At 38.9% G+C, this 20,096-nt stretch overlaps 1 protein-coding gene across 2 annotated transcripts in view; it reads left to right on the forward strand.

Annotated features, from left to right (window-relative positions):
• Window positions 1–20,096, forward strand: part of LOC105277534 (synaptotagmin-7) — a 126,867-nt gene that overhangs the window by 8,565 nt on the left and 98,206 nt on the right. The gene's annotated exons all lie outside the window — the stretch shown is intronic.

Genomic DNA, 20,096 nt, shown 5'->3' on the forward strand with positions numbered 1-20,096 from the left:
GATGACGCACGTCCGTGTCTGTGTCGCCAAAATGCTACACGAACGATGGATTTGATCAGTCTGAAGATACACATTAAACTTTGCGTCCCAGCGCTGCTTTGTACGTACGATCGAATGCGTTCGTTCTATCTGCTTGAATACGCTTAGACTCACCAAGTTTACCTGCAATATTGAAGCATCTTTTGTATATAACTGTATAGCTTATATTTATTTCAAATCCACAAAATCAATAAAAGACCAAATAATGAATAAATAAAAATGAACTGCGTGTTACGTGTATCCTCGTGCGTTCACATGCATCGGATATGATTAGTGCCCGATTGCAATTATTGAGCCGTATCAGTTCAGTTACGTCACTATCGATCGTATCACAATAGGCCTTTATTACTATTTCCAGAAAAAATACTATAGAAAAGACTTTACAATTTTGTATTGTTTTATACTGTTTTACTTTTGGTTGTCATTAAAATGTATTTTAATTTAAATATTATTTTAATTTATTATAAAATTGATTACGTGTCAATTGCACTAATTTGTATCACTGCTCCAATGAGCTTTAATTAATTTCCGCAAGTGCACAAGAAAGAACAGTTTAATTAGGTAGCTCATTTTGTGTCGAATACACTCATGCACTGCTCTTATTGTGTTCAACGTGATATTGATAACCAACATCGCAGCCGGATACTTGGTTGGAACAATGTAATCGAACGGCTATAAATGTTGTAATCGACGTGAGGTATAACGAGGGACCTTGTGCTTCGAGGAAAGTGGGTGATGTGAGCCTACATACCGCAGTTAAACTGCTGTGATGGATATAGCCGTGTCGAGACGGTATTTCTACTGAACATGACAAAACTGGCACATTGTATTCTACTGTTAAGCGCGGGTAGAAAGATGTTAATGGACGGGTACAAATCGTCATAGAATTTAGAGTTATGGGGCTAAATGAACTTGAACAATGCAACTAGAATGACTGCTTATGCAGTTCAAAGTCGATCGAATTACCGTCGGTCATGTCTCTTCCCTGAACCCTTTAGAGACCAACATTGCGAGGTGTAACAATAAAAATAGAAAATCGGATTATTCTGCAGGGATATTCTTATATGCTTCACCCCTTCGGGGTGAAAGTACGCCTCTGCGTGTAATATATAGACCCTTCAATTCATAAATAGATATACGTGTATGAAAATTCAGGCGGATGTGACATGTACGTTACCCGGTTACGTCCTTCGACCATGACTTGACGATTAGTTAAATAATTTTTGGAATTAACTATAGGGGGTCTGTGCGGGAGGGTCTGATCGATACGCCTTCGAAACGCGGGCGAATATTTTGGGAATGGGAATCCGGGGGTGGAAATACTATCCTCCCATGGATTCGTGTGCTCGTGCGAACCTCGTGATAGATCGATACAACTTTTGTTTATCTTGATGATCGTACACGATGCGTCACTGCGGGAGGGTATCTTCGTTATCACGAAGACAGCACGGTCCGCGAGAAATTTGATTGCTGGAGGGTCCATCAATCAGGCGCAGATGTGATACATTATATTAAGGGAAACGGTCAAGGTTACGACTCAATATCGGCAATTCTGGCGACTAGAACAGGTCACCTATGAATAACCGTTCGAATCTTGGCCCCATCTTGGCGTTTTATTCCTGTCGACGGTTCTTCCTTAGGTTAAACTCGCGAGAGAGTCGGTGTTATATATATTATGCAGGAGTCCGAGTAAATTTGGTATTATCAGTGCTACAGTGACGTTTCTCCAGGCGATTTGGTTGAAATATTCAGCGAAAATGAAGACGCCAACTGATCTGCGCCTGGATGGTGACCGTTTCTCTCAAGCGACGTCGAGCGTAACGTGGGCGAAATTAAACGGTTCTTTCGCTGACAGGATGCTTTCTTTCGAGGCATGATCTTTCGGGAGTTAATTCTAAAAGTGTTCTCATTAACAGTATCCATTGAATACTAAAACTAAAAGCATTTTAGTGAGTAATATAATTTATTATATACAGGAAATTTAATTGTTTTTATTTATGACTTTCTTTTCATTTTGTAATTTTAGAAAATGACTTTTTGCTACTATTTATTTGATAAGGACCTGATTTAAGGTCGAAACGTCGTGTATCTGTTAAATAATAAATCTGCCAGTTTGGTCGAATATAGCTTTGGAAGCTTTGGTTTATTAACTTTTCTGGCGAAACAATAAGAATTAATTCATAAAAGCATTTTTTTACTTTTTTTACATAGCGTAGCTTTTATAGGTATCTACGTGTTTAAAAAAATATAAAAATATAATGCAAACGGACAAATATAAGCAGTGTGGGTCAGTCTCTAAAAAAAGGTCGTTGCGTTATACATTTTCGATCATGGGCGATGTTTATCTGATGTCGCAGAGAAACGTAGACACCTGCATGCGCACAGATATGAACTGAGATAAATAATTATGCAATAGATATTCCTGGAATGGGGTCTCCTGAAACAAAAAAAAGGATCGGTTGGATATGACGACAGAAACTACCACTAAAGCGGCGAAATTGCTTTCCCAAAATATACGCAGTTTTACTGATCGACGATATTGATTAGCTAATATGTGCCCATATCCAGCCAATATCAGAACATGCAAATGTACGATATTTAGACAAAAGCTGACGTTGATTGATTAGCCTTGAAAAATAGATACCTTAAATACGAGTATGCATTAGAATATATAACGTCGTAATATCGTCATTCCATCGAGATATTAGTTCGCTCCACTTGTTGACACAAAAATTTCATATTGTGCTAGAAATGGCGCACAATGGCACGCTTCTTTTACCTTTCATTCGCGTGTGTACATGTCATGAATGTGGAATTAAGTAACATATAAATAGTTTAATGCTGCAAGATTTTCCTTTAAAATAATTCCGGTACATCTGAGGGATTATTTAATAATATTTTTGACAGAAGAAAACAATTCGCAGTAAAAAATAGTTAGAAAATAGTTACGTTGTTTTTACTGCATACTGCATTTTTTTCATAATTCTACATATTTTGTCTTACACATGTGTACTCGTAACTTCCGCCGGAATGCAAGTCGCGTGAAATAAGCATGCATTCTTGCCGCAGGTTTAGCAAAAATCTAGTTATAAAATGCAACGCGACGCGTCACGGGGCGTTCCGCTCGGTTATACCGTAAAATATGTGTTCCCCGGGGAAATAAAAAGGAATTTTAAGAATCGATTTGCATTCGCGTGACCGACGTGTTGCGGTGCCGTTGAATGAGTGCAGTCTTAACTTTCACACGTTATTATGCGTGGAAGGTTTATCGCGCATGCAAATGCGCACGATTGAACGAGCTTGGTGTGCAATTATACATAATATTACTAACCGATATTTTTGTACCACGCATGTAGCTGCAAATTTCTTTTATGTCATCGCCGCGTTGAAAATATATATTACCGAGAAAGAAGCAAATTTTGTGAAACATAGCTTGTAGCTGTATACACGTTGTGAAAATTTTTGTTAAATCCATCAATAGGAATATCAGTTTTATATAGTCGTCTGTATAGTATTGATATAAATTCGTGTGCAATTTTTTTGTGCTAATTGTGATAGCTGTCAGTTCTTTATGTATGAAATTATTCGTTTTTAGAAAATTTTTGTAAAATAAAATCTGATTAATAATTTTATACAAAAATTTTAATAAATTAAATATATTGAACCAGTTTGAAAGCAAACGATTCATTATCAAATTTATTGTCATACACTCGAGAAACATATGACGTTGAAACTATATAATATTTTATATTACTCTTTGAACTTTTATGGTTTTATTGCAAAATCTTTTATTTTCTGAAAATAAGTTATAGCAAAATAATTGTATTTCTATAAAAAAGATATCTATCGTACCATTATAGGTATAATAGTATTAAATAAAATTATGAGAGATGTAATATTGAATTAATGATAATTATCAAGCATAATAGAAACGTATTTGCTAATAAATATCCTGCTTTAAAAATTTATTCCATAAAAACGATTTTCCATTACAATTTGTGTTGTTTTAATTAGTTAAGTGCTTTTTGGGATAATACTCGTATATAAGAGTCGATGTATCTTGTAGAAAAATAGTATATCTAACTTTGGTCGCGTCCCAAAAATTTTATATCCTGCCAAATGGAGCTTGTGCTTCTATTTTCATTTCCTCGAGCTTTCGGTTTGTATCCATCTGTCGCTTGGATAAGATCTCGGCATCGGTCTTTACATTCGCTGACATTTTCATTCAATGTCTATTGTACATCCTTTCGCACGAAGATCTCTATGCTTATTTTTACATTGGTCGCTGACGGAGTGTTACCAACGATAGAAATTTTCATGGATAAATAAATAAAATTTACATTATGTTGTTCTATAATTTCAATGCACATGTAGATTATTCATATTTCTCTTGATTAAATTCACGAGAATATCACAAGCAAAGAATTTTATTAAATTTTTACAATATCTTCTCTCGTTTTATTTTCCAATTTTTTAAATAAATTTTATTTCCATCACGATATTAACATCATTATTGAAATATTTCACTGTATCAAATGGACATTGCTATAAAACAAATATAATGGTACAATCATATTCTTTAAGTTTCCAGCTGACTTTTCATTAACGAAGGTTGTTAGTTGTTACGGCTGAAAGTTTAATGTCGAACATCTTGGCAATTAAGAGTCTCAGGTTAAACTTCTTTTAAGTCAACTTCAAATCAACTGACAAATAAGATTACCATGTCTATCTAGTTGATTCACCAAAAGACTTTAGTTTTTGTCGCTCCGCAATTAAATCTCTATTTAAATTCTTAATTAGGAAATGTTAACTTGAGAGAACTGTATTGATTTCTACGTTTAAAGAATACATTTTAAATACGTTTAATTCAAGAAAAGCAAAAGAGATGAATGCGATGTCGCTAATGAACGTGTATTCTTTCTAGAGAAATTGAAATCGACTTTTTCTCAAGACAGGAATTTACATCGTCATTTCCGAAGGGATTTGTTTAATATTGAGAATACACAAAAGAAAACTTGCGCGTAATATTGGAAAATTAAATAGTCTTGATAAATTATGCTTTGTTTTGATAGCAAACGGATTACACAGAAATTTTTATTAATTTCATGCGAGCTGTGCTTTTTTAAAAAGCAGTCTGTAGAATATGAAATTTGATTTGTTAAAATATTTGATGACATAGTCACTAAACATTTACAATTTATCTTGATTCTTGGTATAAGGATTTATGTGTGACGGAAGGAAATATTGTATTATTTTTTAATGTAAAATTTATCGTCGATTACTGATTATGAATTGACACAATGTGAGCAACAAATCAACGATCATGCAGTATTCATGAGAACGACGTAACAAAATATTTCTCGTTTCTCATTGCTGTCGGAATTGCAGAGTTAACCCGGAGATGTATGCAAAGCAGCAACGCAGATTTCGTTGCTGCAATTTAAAGAGATAACGTAACTTAACGGGAGAGCGCATCCTTCGCTTCGTCATACGAAGTTTTTTAAATGCGAGCCATTTCTCTCTCTCTCTCTCTCTCTCTCTCTCTCTCCGTGTCAGTTCTTTATTATGGAAAGAATTGCAATGCTGTTGTCGCAATCAGATTATCTTGATCACGGCGTTTCCCGTGTCGCGCTTTTAATTGCCATGATTGAGTCGCGCTGCAGCCGTCGCAATTGCCGCAATTGCGGCGTGGATCCGTCGGTGGAGCGAGTCCTGGCCCGTTCGGAAACGTGTGGACGGTATTCGCCATCGGAGGTCGATAAATTAGAAAAGAGGTCGACCGGGAATTGTCGTCGTCCAAGAAACGAAATTTCGGCCCAAGCGCCTTGAAGAATATCAAATTTGCTGTCCTCGTGTCTTTAACGAGCGACCTTTACGAAGTTTATTCGTTGTGTAACAAGACCGAGGGGTCATTAATGCTGATCATCCCCTTCGTGCGATTAATATAATTTAATCGCATTTTATCACGATTACGTGCCTCCTTTCGCAAGCTCGTCTGCTTTGAAAAACACAATGATGATAATTCTTGTATCCTCTGTTCTCGTCTATAAATATTTTGCATCGCGGACAACTACCGAATAAAATAGATCGACGAAAAAATAATGCTGTTGTCAGATAAGGTAATGGCAGAAATGACGGCGCGGAAACGCATTTTGATGAAAACTCGCGAAGGATGGAAACCAATTAACGCGTTAAAATTCCAAACGATATTTCTAGCACAATTACCTGTTCGGAGATAAGCGTATTTCCATTGTTAACTCGGTTTAAATGAATGACAGCGATACATCATACGGCAGGCTTCGATAGGTTAATCACATGTAATCGTTATCCGTGCTCGTCAGTTGTTTGAACTTCAAACTGTGCGTGACATCAAAGTCCGCAATAGTCGGTCGTGTGCCTGCGATCTATTTGTCGTTGATCGACCTCGTTGAAGGTTCCCGGTGTCGGGTTACTGCCGCGTTGAGAATTGCAATGGGGGACACATGGCTCGCACATTCGACGGCCCCGGCAATAAACAAAATTGAATGGACATGGCTCGTTAATTACTATACAACCTGCTATGCGACCGTCACGAGCGATATTCGGTCAAGAGACGATCTGATTCCTTTCGGAAATAAAGCGGCCGCTACCATCGGTTTTCCTGTCCGGATTTTACCGCATTTAATACAATTTTCGAATTTATATGTATCTGAAACAGCGAATGCTCAGTCGACTGAGAACGCAAAAGCTAGAGTCACAAGTTTGGTCGATCTCGGCTCATTTATATTCATTTCGACGATAGAAATCCGATACATATCTGTCTTATGCGAATGGTGAAATTTTCCTTTTATTTCTAACTGGTACTAACTGTCGTTTGTGTTCTTGTTTTTCTCATAGTGGAAGAATAGATTATTATATGATGTGAACTATGGAATAAATTATATAATTTTTATCGTAATTTTACTTTAATTAATTATTTTAATTTTCTAATTTAATTCTAATTATTTGCTCTCTGGTGATGGAGTGATTTAAATCTTTTCGTGTAATTAGGAGTGAGCATGATGTAAGCCTAGTATTACGTCATGTTTAGTTTTTCAACTGAGAACAGAATTACTGAGTAATTAGTACAAACTAGTTATGTGATTCATTCTGTACAATTGAACAGAATTATGGTGCTATAAAAACGTCACAGAATTACAGTCGTATCTTCATTAATTGATCGTAACTCTGACGTTCAATAATTACGGTCGTATGCGTTATTGATCAAACTTACACCTTTCTTCCAAGGAAATAACGTTGATCGGAAAAATGGCAATATTTGTGAATGATCAGATAGCGAGGACTTGTCCGTAAAATTGATTCTTTATCAAATACATCTAGCAGGAGATATTAATGACGCTGTCATACATTAAAAGTTAGATCGTACACTAAAACGATCGTAAAGCTGTTTGATAGATGTCCGGAAGAAGCGAAGGAAGAGTGAGCATTTATTAAATATTTGACGATCAAATTTACATGGAATGAAGGAACATTTTTAATGATCTCGATCACTTTGTGCCACGTTTATGATCAATCTTGTCCATCCAAGCTCATCGGGAGGTTGGAGATGACATCATTTTGACGTTTTGACACTTCCGATCTATTTCACCTGTTCTCTCGCGGTTCATGTTTTTTGTATTGGCTTCGTCTTTCAGCTTGATCGATCGCTTGGTCGAGCGACCGGGCGAAACACGTACATCCGCTGCTTTAGAAATCTTTGATCGGAGATCCGGTCATCTTGAGTACGTTCGGGTCATGTCAATGGCGTTGAATACTTGATGGCAACGTAGTTGAGTTGTGACGTAGGACGTTGTGCTGGGCTGACCATGTACGCGGCGGGTTGACGGAAATGAGAAAAGTTCCCGGGTACGGTCTTACCGTTTCGAAATTCCCATGCTAAAAGTGTATTCGATAGACGTCCGCTATTGATTTTTCCGTGCCTCCTCTCTGCCGAACGTTTTCATGCATGTTTTTCTGCCAGGCTTCGTGATAAAACTGCGGCTATGTAAATGAGAGAACGCGAACGCACGCGGTTTGTTTCTAGGACATGTCCCGTATGAACGGTGCCCATTCGGATCTCAATCTAGCGTGCCTGAAAGTCGCGCTTGAAGACGGAAAGCAAGTCAAAGTGTCCAACGTATGCAGCGAAATTATTAAGTATAGTTTCTGGAATCGTCCTTTTTGATGTTTAATGCTGCAAATTTACACGCAATCGTTCCGCATCGATCTGTATTGTCCGTGTGCACATCGTTGCGCTGAACCATGTCAATTAAAAGTGCGCGAAAAGGTCGCCATCGAATAAAATTCATCTCCCATTTATTTTTGCATAAAACTGTGAAGTGCACGGCGAGATATAAGATATACCGCACGGAATAGTCCTCGGAAACTTGAAATTAGGGGTCGTTTCAGGCTGCCGGCTGTATTCACAAATTTATGGCGGGCACGCCGTAAACAAGCTATAGAAGCTGGGGTGGAAATCGTGGTACAAGAGAATAGCCGGTACGGGGAAGGTACATACACCCTACGGTATATTTCTGCACAAGGGAGCTCCTCGTAGCACGATTTTCGTAGCCATACATACGTAAGTGTAAGCGCGCCAAACGGAAAGGCGGAGTTACCGCTCGCGGGATTTATTCCCCGCGTGTATCGACGTCGTATTTATTAATGCACTCACATTTCTCGTGCTTCAAATGAAATTCCGGTCTCACAACTCGAGGAAACGGGAAGTGTAATTCGCACAGCTGAGCGCTCGACGGGCTCTTTGAACGGATCTCAAAAAGCAATTTCGAGCGCACGCGCGCATGCGCGCACACATTTCACACGCTGATGCAATTGAGAATAATTATGCGGCTCGGTTCTCCGAGAAAAGAGCCGCTTTGTGTCACCGCGAGATAATAACGTTTGCGTGGGTCGTTTCTTCCTCTCGGATTTTTTTATGCTCGAAAAAAAGTCGGGCTCGCGTTTCTCGTGATACGCTGCTCTCGTGACGGTATCTAATAACGTAATAAGTAATAATTAAACGATCGCCGAGGAAGAGAAGGAGGAGGAGGAGTGGTGAACACGGGAGGAGATGGTATCGCGAGTTAAAAAGTATCGATCCGGAGCCGGACACGCGTGTGCACTACCCTCCGAGAAACCCCCCTTCGGAGAGAAGTTAACTGACCGAAACGGTTCCTTCAACCCTCGAGCGTTTTTGCGCAGACCTTGTGTAAGGGCGTTGTAGAATGTGCCGATCCGATCAAATCGTGTATCGTTTTTCGCGCATTTCCAGTAAACCGTTCATGCTACGTTCTTTCGCCGTTTCTTTCACACGCTTTAAAATATCGACCAATTTCATTCTATTTATCTTCAGTATAGAGAGAATGCTTTGGAACGTCTTGACGCCTCTTTTTCCTCGTGTCTTCCGGGCAATTCTTTCCTCTTCAGTTTCAGCATTCCGCAGGAGGAACAAGAAATCTCACTTCCTTCGCGCTGTAGATGTCTCTTTTAAGACGCGCTGTTTTGACGTTTACCGCCAACCGAAAGTTTAAGATCCCTCGCGAGAAATACGGAAATGAAAATGGGAAAGCGGTAATGCCGTCTCTCGTTTTTCTCTCATCTTGATTTCATTACGCTCGCGTAGAACCTTTCTTGGCAATTATTCGCAGTCTCTGGGACGTAAGGGAAGAAAATCGTGTAAGCCTTTGCAGTAAACTTCGTTACTCTCTACCTTTCTGTATAATACACACACCACACACACACACACACACACACACACACACACACACACACACACATATACACACATTCTTGGGCAGTCTACATCATGCTTGTTAAATTCCTCAGAAATGCTTGCCATGTTGACAGGCAAGAGTCAAGGTACATGTGCCCACGCATATACAAAGGTACTGACCTATGTACGCAGCGAGTGTATGTGTGTTCACATGTACATATGGGAAGTCCCTTGGGAATTGCAAGCTTATTTTCCTATAGTGCCGACGAGGAAACACGCGGTGAACTTTTACGCTCTTGATAAGAGCGACGCTGCGTTATGACATTTAAAAAGAATGGCAAAACAGAAAATGATATAACGATATATTAATAACGGTCATAAGAATATTAATAATAATAATAATTACGATGTTAACGATAACGATCATTTACCGAATTTTTTGTAACCAAGAATATTCAATCTCAAGTCGGAGTATAAAGAATATTACAGCGATAATCTTGCGACATTTAACCCACACCTGATTGCTCCATTATGGTGTTCTCAATAGTCCTCGAGGAATTGTACCTGTGCGAAGTACGAGATGTAGTTCCGTACATGAAGATTTACTGGGGAAGTTCGAGTTCGCAGGCGGTTACTACTGTTAATTACACAGAATTGAGTTTCGGTCCTTCTTGTAAGATGCATTAACGCTAAATGTCGTAAGCCGAGTATCGAATATCGAAGATCCGTGACAGCTAGTCTTAGTCATGTGCTTCTTCTACTAATTATACGCACGGTAATGTTCATTATAAAATGTACAAAGCGAACGTGATTTCACCACGGCACATATAGATAAGATATATCTATATCTTCGTGTCGTATCTGTAACCGATCCGGGGGAGAATAGTCTTTTATCGATAAGAGGCTTAGAGGCATCCATTAAGAGCCAGTTACTCGAGACCGATAGCTACATAAACATAAATTTATTTACGTAGGGTTATTATTCCGCCGATGTAGAAGCGATAGTAAATTACGTCCGTAATTAGCTACGTTAATTAATAAATTTCTTAAGGGCTTGCTAGATATTTAGAATTAGAAGGATAAAAGGGGTGATACAATAAATTTTCATTTTAATAATACTAGTAAAGCTGTGGCACGTTACGTTCGCTTCTTTTTGAAGAATTTTTATCCGTGAGCAACAAATGTCCCAGATTTTAGCTTGTCGCTTCAAAGGAATTTCTGTGCTGTCTGCTTTAAGCCGCACGTCGTCTTTATTATTATAGCAACAGATAAGCGTACTATACTGCTCTCTTAATACGCAGCGATACGGCAGGCAATTATGGATAGCTCTGAATAGAGAAACGGTTAACACGTTCAGTGGCATGACCGGTAGTATAATACCAACACGTCTTGTTGATATGAGTATAATGGAGAACAGGCTGCATTTGGAGAATTGCAGCAACCGGCTATAAATGCATGATTAAACACGAAACATGAGCAGATTATCAACAATTTAATTCGTTTATTTTCAGTGTTTACTTTTATCAGTATAAATTTACAATCCTCTCTCGTACTTGTTATTAAAATTTTTACGAAATTAATTAAACTCTGTACGAATTAATCTTACGATTTTAAATGATCGATTTATATCATATAACTACATGCTATGTAATTAGAGAAACTAAACGGGACATTAAAGTAGCCTTGATCAATAATCTATCGTGTGTCTATTGTTTGTTTCTTGTGAGCGTACAATAGCTTTGGAACAAAGCTATTCAAAAGCAGGTTCATTAAGATGAAAATAACTTGCACTGAAAGCTCGCCTATTAATTATGAGGAGAGTGAACTATTTTATGCGGCTTCCAATAATCATTGCTAATTAAACCGATACTGTATATATTCTCAATTATTAACCGGTCTTTGTATTCGTGTTCATTGAATGCCTATAAACTGAATATGCGAACACTATCTTTTGTCCACAAAATTTTTGCTAATTACTATTATTATTGGATTAAGTAATATAATATTAATTATTACGTTCATATACTGCGGAATTCATGCATGTTATAATGTTACTGTTAACAATATTATATTACTATTACTATATTATTATTGCTACAATCAATTAATACTATTAACGTTAAATATATATTAAAGTTAAAACTATTAATATTATAAATTATTATATCGATTACAGAATCGATTAAAATTATTATATCGATTACAGAAATATATTTCGTACATACTTCTTGTGAACTACTTTTTAAAATACTCGTTATCGTGGACTCGCTCGCTATTGAAGTAGAACGCTTGGCAAGTTGGCGATGGAGGATAAAGGATTATAATGATTACTCCATTACACTCGCTGTATTGCATATACGGTAATGTGCAATGCATTTTTAATCCATTCATGTCCCATATGTGACTTGCGTAATTTCCTTACTTATAAAATGCTGATATATTTTGCGACTCACTCGAGGCGAACGCGAGAGGAATAGCAGTTCTTAATCATATTAAACGCGCGGTGAAACCGTGAGAAACGATCTTCCACATTGATCTTGACATACGCTTGCAGAACCATGTAAAGTAAATGCATGTCGGGGTTGGAATCTGCAGAAAAGAGAAGAAAAATGTGTTCTTTATTGTGCTCTAAGTTATTCGCGTTTCTAAGTTATTTAGAATATCTTAGATAAATCTATATTTCTATTAAAATTTAAATTGCATCGGATTTTAAAGTGTACGTCATTTTTATCATTTATTCGGTACATACATATTGGATGCATATTTTATAATAATATATAAGAATTCTTTCTCTTGTGTACAAAGATGTCATTTTGCTTACGCTGTTCGCTTATGCTTTCGTTGGAATAAGGTAAATTGGAGAGGAAGGAACAGGCCGGGAGAGAACAAGGGAAGGCAAAGACATAAATATCCTGTGACCCGTTCTTCGTGATCGATTGCTTGTAATGGCGTACGTCGCCGCCGAGCGAGATAAAGAGATGTTTCCCGTGCACCTTTCCTTTCTCCTTTCCGGCAAAACGTCAACGGGCAAGTATAATTAATTCGAAAATTCCGCTCTCTTGGCTTCACTGCGGCTACGGCGATCGATGCCACATGAATCGAGGGTTCGCTACCTTAATAGGGTGTGTATGATAAAGAATGCGCCTCATGCGCTCATGAGAATGGAGGGTTCGCTGCCTTTGTGCCGCATTACCTCACAAAGCGCTATTTTCCACGTGCGAAGTTCATGATCACACGAACGTCGAATGAGATCATTACACACGAGGTCGTCAATTGAACTTTTTCTCGTCTCTTTTCTCTATTTTTCCACGTGAGATGCTTTCCATGTGGGACTCCATCGCACCGCCGAAAGATAAATTTGCTCGAGGAAAATAAACGGAATAGCGGAATTGCGCGCGCGTGCGAGCTGCTTGTGTGATGTACTTATTAGCGGTCTGTCATCTTTTTCTTACGTGCGTGAATGAGCACTGCGATTTTTCTTGGACTTTTCTTCGAGATTCGAGACCAAAATTTTAACAAGATCCGGTTACGCTTGAGAATAAAATTAATGCATTTTCCGCCTCCGTTTCTTGTATTAGCAATTTAACTATTTAATTTTTGAGAAAAGAGAGAAAAAGAGGGAAACGTGAACTTTAACTTTTCGTTACTGAACGTAAACTTTTCGTGCAGTTCCTATATTTTATAAAATTATGTTTGATTAATGATAAAATGATATGAATTTGTAAGATCCTTTGGGAATGCGAAATCACATGATTTCTCGCTTTTTAGAATAGCTTACTGCACATGAACTCGTGTGCATCCTTCCCAGAACGCCCATAAGAGGTATCACGGCATCGGCTATTACACGACTCGCATTTTTCAGATATTGTCCTCATATAAAGTTTATCTTTTCCTTTTGAAATATCTGCTTTTCCTCTCAGAATATCTTCTTAGAGGGCAAAGAGACCTGTATCTGCCTCTCTCGTATTATCCGCCGGCACTTTACATAACTGAAAAGACAGGTTTCGTTCTTCTACGTCATTCTATTTTCATCTCGCGTTAGCTAAGTTATTCAAGATGGGTGAGCATTCATTTCATATATTCGCAGCAAGTTCGATACTTTGCGACGAGGTAATGGCATTAGATATTGCGTATTCGGTTCATGCAAGGCATCGGGACTGAATAATGAGTGGGGAAAGTTACTTTTGCCCATTTTCCGTCCCTTAAATGTTCCACCGCACGCTGTTTTCGTGCGGAATGATGTAAGAGATGATACATACATATTTATTAGGTTGGCAAATAAGTTCGTTCGGTTTTTGCTTCGGTGCAACTTCTTTCCAATTCACTCTTGTTTTTCTCGATACTATCGCGCAACTTCAGAGTGCATTTAAAAGTACATGTTTCACATAACCTTTCTGTAAATTTTGGTTTGACTAACATCAATATTGTGTGTGCTGCGTAGCTGTAAAAATGGAAGTAAATAACGTGCATTATCGTCATATTTTGCTCTATTATTTCAAGAAGAGCAAACGAGCTGCAAAGGCTCATAAAAAGATATGCCGTGTTTATGGAGATGATGCCTTAACAGAACGCGTATGTCAAAAGTGGTTCGCCAAATTCCGTTCTGGAGATTTTGACGTCAATGATGCGCCTCGCTCCGGTCGCCCGATCGAGATTGATTCAAGTAATGTCAAAGCTATCATCGATAAAAATCCATCCCAAGCACTTAATATATCTCATATAAAGCGTAGAAAACAATTTGCGCCAACTGGAATACGTTTCTCGGCTCAATGTGTGGGTGCCGCATGAATTAACCGAGGCCAACTTGGCCACTCGCATATCCATCTGCGATTTGCTGCGGAAACGTCAAGAAAACGATCCATTTTTGAAGCGGTTAGTGACAGGAGATGAAAAATGGGTCGTCTATGAGAATGTAACGCGGAAAAGATCATGGGGACACAGCAGCGAGCCACCACAAACAACCTCGAAGGCAGGATTGCATCCGAAGAAGATCATGCTCTCCGTATGGTGGGATTTCAAAGGTGTCATTTACTACGAGCTGTTACCGTCAAGCAAAACGATTGATTCAACCATATACTGCTCGCAGTTAACAAAATTGGACCAAGCACTCCGCAAAAAACGTCCAGAATTGATAAATCGAAAAGATGTTGTCTTCCACCACAATAACGCCAGACCTCACACATCATTGACAACTCGGAACAAATTACTCAGTCTTGGCTGGGATGTTTTGCCTCATCCTGCGTATTCACCGGACCTGGCCCCTTCCGATTATCATTTATTCCGGTCGTTGCAGAACTCTTTGAACGGAAAAATCTTCAAGGATGAAGAGAACGTCAAAAGACACCTGGATTGGTTTTTCGCCGATAAGCCTCAGATGTTTTACGAACGCGGCATAATGAAGTTGGTGGAAAGATGGCAAGAAGTCATCAATAAAAATGGTCAATATATAATTGATTAAAATTTATTTCGTGTATCAAAAAAATTGTATTTTATTCCACCTTAAAAAACCGAACCAACTTATTTGCCAACCCAATATATAGAGACGCTTTTGGCCTGAGCGCTGGCTATAAAAGTTCAAAGTTTCAACAACGCCGTGAAACAGATTGCGTCATTATTGCGCGCCGCAATTGCACCGTTAGTCAAGCACAAAACAACTTTTAATAGTTTGGTAGTTCTGGTATGTAATGGCAAAATATTATTTTCCCCAAAAGAGAAATTTCTCTCGGTAAATTCAGAAAAAGTTCGTGGTGCAGTTGCTGAGAGCATTAATTATCGAATTAACGAGTGCATTAGCAAATTATGCTCTTAGGTTGAATATAGAAAAAAGCGCACTTTTCATATATTTGAAAACTATGTGATATCTAATATATTAAATATCATAATATATTAAATAAAAAGCTACATGTAAGAATAAACACGACTTGAATGTGGTGAATATGAAAGGTTTAGGCCGCAATGTGTCAACAGACCGGATTAAATAAACCTGGCTCAGCTGTGCGTTGTCTCTTAGCAGATTATAGTCTTACTTTCGTTAAATACATACAAGCGTGGGAATGAAGTTTAATTAAATTAATAGAAAGCGATATTTTCATAAAATTATTGATGTCATATTAATCTCTCAAAATACATTTACGTAATATATCATTGTGTGAGAAAAGTAGTAATTAATAATAGTAATTTAATTTATCTCAATGCATAATATTGGGTCATTAAGTATGAAACTTTACAAATAGAACATAAACTTTTGCATTTTTTGGCACATGGACATGATTTATTTTCAATCGAAGTATGCGCCCATGTTATCTACACACTTCTGCCATTTTAGTGGTAGTTGGTCTATGCCTCTACTATAGAAGCTAGGAGTACGGGAATCGATGAAGTCGCGGAAGGCTGTTTCGACTGCCTGTTGAGAATTGAAGAATTTTCCCACCAAGAAGTTGTCCAAATTCCGGAAGAAGCGATAGTCGGTAGGTGATAGATCTGGTGAATATGGTGGATGACGGAGAGTTTCCAATTCCAACTCCCGTAGCTTTGCCACGGTCAGTCGTGCAGTGTGCGGTCGAGCATTATCATGCAACAGGATTGGCATTGACCGATTGACCAATTTCGGTTGTTTAATAGCAAGTTGTTGCATCATTTCGTCCAGTTGCTTGCAATATACTTCAGCCGTTATCGATGTACCAGGTTTCATAAAGTTGTAGTAGATAACACCTGACCTGGACCACCAAACAGTCACCATAAGCTTCTTCTGTGTAATGTTGGGTTTCGCGTGATGTCTCGGTGGTTCATCAGCGTTCAACCACTGATGTGAGCATTTACGATTGTCGTAGAGTATCCACTTTTCATCGCAGGTCACAATTCGATTAAAAAAAGATTCATTTTTGTGCCGGGAAAACAAAGAAAGGGAAGCCTCTAGACGTTGCGCCTGCTGCGCATCGGTCAATTCGTGCGGGACCCATTTGTCCAACTTCTTTATCTTACCAATTGCAGCTAAATGAACAATATGGTGGGTATAGAAACATTGAATATCGATGCCAATTCACGTGTACTTTGAGATGGATCGGACTCTACCACGGCTCTCAAGTGATCATTATCCACCTTCGTCTTTGGTCTTCCACGTGGCTCATTAGCGAGGCTGAAATCTCCATCTCTGAAGTTTTTGAACCAATTGCCCACCGTTGCTTTAGTAGTTGAACCTTCACCAAATACAGCGTTGATATTACGAGCTGTCTCCGACACTGTGGTTCCACGGCGGAACTCATATTCATAAATCACACGAATTTTGGACTTTTCCATAGTTCTATAAAAAAGAATCCACCAATAAAACTAATGAAGATATTTGAACAAACAAATATGACATTTGAAGAGCGAACATACATCTATCACACTAACCTAACCTGATACTGACGTCTGGCGCCAAATTTGAGATAACAAATGTTAAAGATGGCGCTTTTACATTTGTAAAGTTTCATACTTAATGACCCAATAGATACATTAATTAATCAGATACATTAATTGATCAGATACATTAATTAATCAGATACATTAATCAATACAACTGCAATCAGAACAAAACACAATCACAAGGATGCTTTATTCCTTTGCCAAGTGCAAGTTCGCTCAGCTGTCACCATATCTTATTTTATATCACAGGTATAACTTGCCGGTATTGCATTATGCGCATTATGTTGCAACCTGGCAAACTTAGTCCTATCCAATTTCCACTATGCGAGTTCAGCCATCGACGTCATGAGGCAGAGAGAGAGAGAGAGATTGTTCGTGAGTTCGTAAGTCGGCCGTTGAGGAAAACCACCCTTAAGTTATTCGCCAACCCGCGCGAGGCGCACGTACGTGAGGAGACATCTCTGCCGAGCAGCGTCATGTCACCTCAGTCCGAAGGGAAATTCGTCAGCTAGTCGATCCGGATTCTAATGATTGATGCCGCACTCCGCCGGGAAGCGGCATCAGATACGAGACCGCTAAAGTTACATCGATCGCTCGTCCACTCGCCGACAAGAAGCACACATTTGCGGAATGAGAAGACGTGGCGCGTTCGCCAGTTTTCTCATCGCGAATTGAAACCGATCGCGATCGGACATCGATCGATCGCGATCGACATCCGCTGTAACGCCTCCGCGTTTGCCAGCGCGGATTTTACCTGGCGGATTTCCCATCTCGAGCGCAGGCCGCGCAAAAGCACATCGCGAATCATTTATCAGTGCTACCGCACGGCCTGCGAAATTTTTATTCCGACGAATCGAATATTCGCTGCGTCCCGGGAATTTATATTTATGGTTACGGGATCCCCCACGTGCCGGCGACCATCGTTTGACCCGATTTTCGCGAATGGGCAAAAGTTCAGCTCATCTTTGCTCTTCAGAATTGCCGTCGAGATTCGGGCGGGCTCCAGATCTCTGGCGGACGTTAATTGAAAGCTTAACGGCGGATTAGCTAATTGCGCATCGACGCGAACGGCAGTTCGTGATTGACAATAGTCTGTGCACGTCACGGTGATAGCATTGTAGGCGGCAGAATGGGAGATGTCAGGCTGATTTTGTATAGAAAAAGCTTGAGACTCGTGCATTTTCTTTCGATTGCGGATTTCAGTTTTCTTTTTAACAAAGAGATAGCCGTCAAGTTCATAGCGTAAAGTAGCAATTACCATGACGTCAAAGCGAGCCGTGCTCGTGCGAGCGCAATCAAATTACTATTAGTTATTAAAGTGCCAGAATATCGGGCGACATCTGGTTCAAGCACTGCGCTCGTTGTGACCTCAGTCATGGTTCCCGCGCCTCGTAGCTTCATTCAGAGATCTGGTCGATATTCTTATTGTCACAACGTCAAGATAAACAATACTATTCTTCTGTATGACAAAGTGGTTTCTATTGTTTCTTCTCTAACGTGTGTCCATTGACTTCTTTCCTCGAAACATTCTCCTTTAATCATTAAATGTGGCAACTATGTCAATTTGGTTAATGGATTGGAAATGTTGTTTGACGTCGTGCACTTTGCGGAAGAAAATTTGTTTGCTCTCGTATCCGTTGGACAACATCTTGTACCTTTTGTGTTTATTATAAAATATGTGTTAAGCAGATGATATATAATTACAGAAGCTTAATTAGAAAACTAAATCTGAATTTTTCTCTTAATTTTATAAAATGGTAAGAAAGTCCATCAACAATTTTTAAAGTTATAAGAGAAACCTTTATTAAAGTTTAGTCAATTTTATTAAAGATTCAATGTTGTGTACAAAGAAATTGAATTTCCTTCTAACATGGCTACTGTAGTCACATAACCGAGGATTGATGTCGATAAACAAGCACAGCCGCATAGGGTTTGTGAAAATATTGAATATGGATTCTAATTTGTAAGGCAAACAAGAAAAATAAGGCGAACCGTCGCATATGTGGACCTTTTGAAAAGTCAATCTTTATCGCAATCTCATTGACAAACTATAATTTATGTACTTGGAACGATAAATTAACATTTATAAAGACTGTTATTAACATTGATGCCAAACTCACGAGCTACCTGCTTTACAAATTGCGCACTTTCAAACTGATGCAGTTTCAGCTTCGAAACTTTGTAATGACTGTTAAACAAATTCCCCTCTGCGTTCCTACGATTTTGTAATTACCACCAAGTTTACCCCGTAATTAGAAACGTTAATTTTCTTAATCGAATATCTCTCTACGACGGCGAAATCGCATGACACATCCATAAAAGCTACACAATCTTGACATCAGCGTGATATCAGTGTGATATGCCATAAACGTGATTCTTCCATTCTCATCATGCATACAGAATATCTGATTTTTAGTCAATCCTTTCAAGCAGCTCGTCGTATAAGCGTCGTATAAGCGTGATATGTGCGAAACTTGGTGGTCTGCATAATGAATGGAAGCTTTTGACCCATCGCACGGGTCGTCTGTGGCCCATATGGCCTAACTTGCGGCGGTCTCTTTCCGAGAGTGAAGGCCGCGTGATACGATAAGAGAACGCCGTGATTGCCGGTCGAAAGTACCAGGTCGACGATGATAGCAGACCTAGTGCCTCCATCGCAAATAATTGCTTTCAGGTTATCGCGCGGTGACGGCTGCCGACGTTACAGAGACGGCTCGCCTTTGAAGCGTCTGCCAGTTTATCGAAGCCCGTCCTCTTCTGTGCTCCTCTTTCCGAATTATGCGTTATTCAGCTTATCGAACGAAGCGACGCACATGTAAAATTTACCGGGCTTACATGACCTTATAAAATATTTTCTTCCTGCGAACACCACCCGAGCGAATAAACTTTTATCTCGCATTAGGACTCCTTGACCGGGCCTCCA

The sequence above is a fragment of the Ooceraea biroi genome, chromosome 7 (assembly GCF_003672135.1).
Source record: "Ooceraea biroi isolate clonal line C1 chromosome 7, Obir_v5.4, whole genome shotgun sequence".
NCBI lineage: Eukaryota > Metazoa > Arthropoda > Insecta > Hymenoptera > Formicidae > Ooceraea > Ooceraea biroi.